The following is a 5,394-nucleotide window of genomic DNA, read 5'->3' on the forward strand; positions in this document are numbered from 1 at the left end:
CATGTAGTTGAATCAAAACCAACATAGCCTCTATGATATTTATGTTCATGGTGTTCATATCCTATTCATGCTAGTATTCAATGTTAATTATGCATAACGCATGTTCATAACTATTTTCGCTCTCTAGCTGGCCGCTTCTCAACCTATTTGCTAGCCTTCGCCTGTACTAAGCGGGAATACTGCTTGTGCGTCAAAATCCTAAAACCCAAGTTATTCCAGATGAGTCCACCATATCTACCTATATGCGGTATTACCCTGCCGTTCCAAGTAAATTTGCATGTGCCACCTCTAAAAAATCAAATGAACATCTGTTTTGTGTGCCTGGACCACTCATGGAGCGACAGGGGGCGGTCGGTATCTTCCATGCTAAGTGGCTATTCTCATGATGAGTGTTTATTCACTCGTCCTTGCACGAGAGGGGCGGTAATAGGGATTCCCAGTCCCGAAATAAAAAATTGCAAATAGTTAAACAAAACTCCCCCAGAACTGATGTTGGTATGGACGGTACCCATGGATCCGGCTAGCCGTGGAGTGTGTTTGTTGGTGGAGGGGGAGTAAACCTTTACTTTTATCGCTTGGGAACCGCCACTAATGTGTTTAGCATGGAAGATATTGATAACTCTTGGTCGCAACATTGATAGGAAGGGTGTACCTCCCAAAATTATATTTATCTCTGTTTTTAAAACTTTCAGCTCTGGCACCTCTGCAAATCCCTGCTTCCCTCTGCGAAGGGACTATCTATTTACTTTTATGTTGAGTCATCACCTTCTCAAATAAGCGGCAGATCTGAGAGCACTATTGTCATCCTCATGCATTGTGTATAGTTAATATTGGATGCATCATGAATGGATCTTTTCTACCATGAATTACAATGTTTAGTCGCTGCTTGAACTTTGGAGGTGCTCTACATTTATGTTTCATGGTGTCATAAAGGGCTAGCGAGATACCATTATTGTCATATTATATCATGGTTGTTTTGACAAAGTGTTGTCATTTGAGATATCTTATTATTGCTCGCTAGTTGCTTACGCTATTGATAGGAGTTACTATAATTTTTAAGAGTTATTGTTGAAATGGTTAGTCATAATCTCTACTGAAAACCTGGGTGCTACTTAAGCTTATTTATGTAAACAAGAAAAACAGAGTTCGTAAAAGTTTTTCTTTTTCACTTTCAGTTTGTCAACTAAATTGCTTGAGGACAAGCAATGGTTTAAGCTTGGGGGAGTTGATATGTCTCCATCGTATCTACTTTTCCTAACGCTTTTGCTCTTGTTTTGGACTCTAATTTGCATGATTTGAATGAAACTAACCCGGACTGACGCTGTTTTCAGCAGAACTACCATGGTGTTGTTTTTGTGCGGAAATAAAAGTTCTCGGAATGGAACGAAACTTTTTGGAGAATTGTTTTACAATAAAAGAAAAATAATGGAGCCAAGAACCACCGGAGGGGGCCCTGGCTGGGCACAAGACACCAGGCCCCCCTCCCTCTGGTGCACCCTGGTGGGTAGTGCCCACCTCGTGGCCCCGCAGACCCTAATTCCGATGCTATAAAATCCTATTTTCGAAGGAAAAAATATGAGAGGAGGTTTCATCGCGTTTCACGATACGGAGCCGCCGCCACCTCATGTTCTTCATCGGGAGGCCAGATCTAGAGCCCGTTCGGGGCTCCGGAGAGGGGAATCTTCGATCTTCGTCATCACCAATTCCATGATGCTCCTTGATACGTCTCCAACGTATCTATAATTTTTGATTGTTCCATGCTATTATATTATCTGTTTTGGATGTTTTATATGCATTAATATGCTATTTTATATTATGTTTTGGACTAACCTATTAACCTAGAGCCCAATGCCAGTTCCTATTTTTTCCCTGTTTTTGAGTTTCATAGAAAAGGAATACCAAACGGAGTCCAAACGGAATAAAAATTTCACGATGATTTTTCTTGGACCAGAAGGAAACCAAGAGACTTGGAGATAAAGTTGGAGGAGCCACGAGGCGGCCACAAGGATGGAGGATGGAGGGCGCGCCCCCACCCTTGTGGGCCCCTTGTGCACTTCCTGACCTAATTCTTTCGCCTATATATACTCATATATCCCCAAACCAACAGAGGAATCCATGAAAACACTTTTCCACCGCCGCAACCTTCTGTACCCATGAGATCCCATCTAGGGGCCTTTCTGGCGTCCTACCGGAGGGGGATTCGATCATGGAGGGCTTCTACATCAACTCTATTTCCCTTCCGATGAAGGGTGAGTAGTTTACCACAGACCTACGGGTCCATAGCTAATAGCTAGATGGCTTCTTCTCTCTCTTTGATTCTCAATACCATGTTCTCCTCGATGTTCTTGGAGATCTATTCGATGTAATACTTTTTTGCGGTGTGTTTGCCGAGATCCGATGAATTGTAGATTTATGATCAGCTTATCTATGAATATTATTTGAATCTTCTCTGAATTCTTTTATGCATGATTTGATATCTTTGTAATTCTCTTCGAACTATCAGTTTGGTTTGGCCAACTAGATTGGTTTTTCTTGCAATGGGAGAAGTTCTTAGCTTTGGGTTCAATCTTGCGGTGTCCTTTCCCAGTGACAGTAGGGGCAGCAAGGCACGTATTGTATTGTTGCCATCGAGGACAAAAAGATGGGGTTTTCATCATACTGCTTGAGTTAATTCCTCTACATCATGTCATCTTGCTTAATGCGTTACTCCGTTCTTTATGAACTTAATACTCTAGATGCATGCTGGATAGCGGTCAATGTGTGGAGTAATAGTAGTAGATGCAGAATCATTTTGGTCTACTTGACACGGACGTGATGCCTATATTCATGATCATTGCCTTAGATATCGTCATAACTTTGCGCTTTTCTATCAATTGTTCGGCAGTAATTTGTTCACCCACCATATTACTTTCTATCTTGAGAAAAACCTCTAGTGAAACCTATGGCCCCCGGGTCTATTTTCCATCATATAAGTTTCCGATCTACTATTTTGCAATCTTTTACTTTCCGTTCTATAAACCAAAAATACCGAAAATATTTACTTTACCGTTTATCTATTTCTATCAGATCTCACTTTTGCAAGTAACTGTTGATACGTCTCCAACGTATCTATAATTTATGAAGTATTCATGCTGTCATTTTATCATTCTTGGATGTTTTACAATCATTTTATAGAAACTTTATATCATTTTTTGGGACTAACCTATTGACCCAGTGCCCAGTGCCAGTTGTTGTTTTTGCTTGTTTTTTACATCGCAGGAAATCAATATCAAACGGAGTCCAAACACCGCGAAACTTTTTGTGGATTTTTTATGGACCAGAAGACCACCAATGGGCCAGAGCAACACCCGGGGGTGCCTCGAGGGGGCACAACCCACCAGGGCGTGCCTGGGGGCCCAGGCGCGCCCAGGTGGGTTGTGCCCACCTCGGTGGCCTCCCGCACCTCCTCTTTACCCTATAAATTCACAAATATTCCAAAAACCCTCGGGGTTAACCTAGATCAGAAGTTCCGCCGCCGCAAGGCTCTATAGCCATGAAAAAGCAATCTAGACCCCGTTCCGGCACTCCGCCGGAGGGGGGAATCATCACTGGTGGCCATATTCATCATCCCGGCGGCCACCATGATGAGGAGGGAGTAATCCACCCTCGGGGCTGAGGGTTTGTACCAGTAGCTATGTGTTTAACCTCTCTCTCTCTCTCTCTCTCTCTCGTGTTCTTGAGATGTCACGATCTTGATGTATCGCGGGCTTTGTTAATATAGTTGGATCATATGGTGTTTTCCCCTCTCTATCTTGTTGTGATGAATTGAGTTTTCCCTTTGAGATTTCATTTTATCGGATTGAATACATTTATGGATTTGAGAACACTTTATGTATGTCTTGCTATGAATACCCATGGTGACAATGGGGTATCGTATTGATTCACTTGATATATGTTTTGGCATTCAACTCGCGGATTCCCGAGGTGACATTAGGGTAATCTATGCATAGGGGTTGATGCACGTTCTTGTCTTTGTTTCTCCGGTAGAAATCGTGTGGCACTCTTAGAGGTTCTTTGTGTTGGATTGAGTATTATGAATCTGAAATTATTTGGTGTTATTTTAGTACGAACTCTTGGATAGATCGATCGGAAAGAATAGCTTCGAGGTGGTTTTGTACCCTATAAACAATTTCTTCTTATGTTCTCCGCTAGATAGGAACTTTGGAGTGATTCTTCATCGCACTTTGAGGGACGGTTATGTGATCCAATTATATTAGCATTGTTGAGAGATTGCACTAGCACTAGTAGAAAAAGGGCCTTTAGTCCCGGTTCTGGAACCGGGACTAAAGGGTCGTTACTAAAGCCTCCCCCTTTAGTCCCGGTTCTTATACGAACCGGGACTAAAGGCCCTCCACGTGGCCGCTGCCTGCAGGTCCACCTTTAGTCCCGGTTGGTAACACCAACCGGTACTAAAGGAAATTTTATGATTTTTTTGAATTTTTTTGAATTCTTTTTTGATTTTTTTTATTTTTTTATTTTCAAATTTCTGAATTATTTTAACCTCTAATCACCCCTCATCACTGCTCAATTTAACCTCTAATCTCTAATCACCCCTCATCATTCCAAATCATCTAACTTCCCGGACGGTCACCCATCCTCTCACTACTCCAGCCTGAGCATGCTTAACTTCCGGGTTCTATTCTCCCTCGTTTCCAAGTCTGCACTTATTGTTTTCCTGACAATAGTAAGATGTCAATCCTATTAACCCTCAGGAATTTAGCTTGAGCATGAAGTCACACATTTCACTGTTTGAGTTTGAAACTATTGTTCTAAAAAACAATAATTATTTAGTAACACTAATATTTCTTAAATAAGTAGTTTGACCATAGTTTGACCAGATTTGACCAAAATTCAAAAAAACTGAAATAATTATTTAGTAACACTAATATTTCTTGAATAATTAGTTTGACCATTGTTTGACCACAGTTTGACCAGATTTGACCAAAATTCAAAAAAACTGAAATAATTATTTAGTAACACTAATACTTCTTGAATAAGTAGTTTGACCATAGTTTGACCAGATTTAACAAAAATTAAAAAAAACTGAAATTTGAGCATAACTTTTTTTCTTTTAGAATCTGAGGATTCTAAAAATTTGCAAACAGGCCGTAGGCAGTCAAAATCGGATGCGGATTTTCGTGCTGAACATTTTGATATATTATACATTTTTTTCTGACATCATATGCAAAAGTTATAGCCGTTTTACATTTTCCCTACACTTTTTGCAAAACATGTCCAAATTTAAGTTTTTAAATTTTCCTAACTAGTACATGTAGTAACATAACTACATCTGGAAGGATTTTAATTTTTGAAGTTTTTATCTTATTTTTTTTGCTTTTTACAGAACTGAAAAGG

This window comes from Triticum aestivum, chromosome 1D (genome assembly GCF_018294505.1).
Source record: "Triticum aestivum cultivar Chinese Spring chromosome 1D, IWGSC CS RefSeq v2.1, whole genome shotgun sequence".
Classification (NCBI taxonomy): domain Eukaryota; kingdom Viridiplantae; phylum Streptophyta; class Magnoliopsida; order Poales; family Poaceae; genus Triticum; species Triticum aestivum.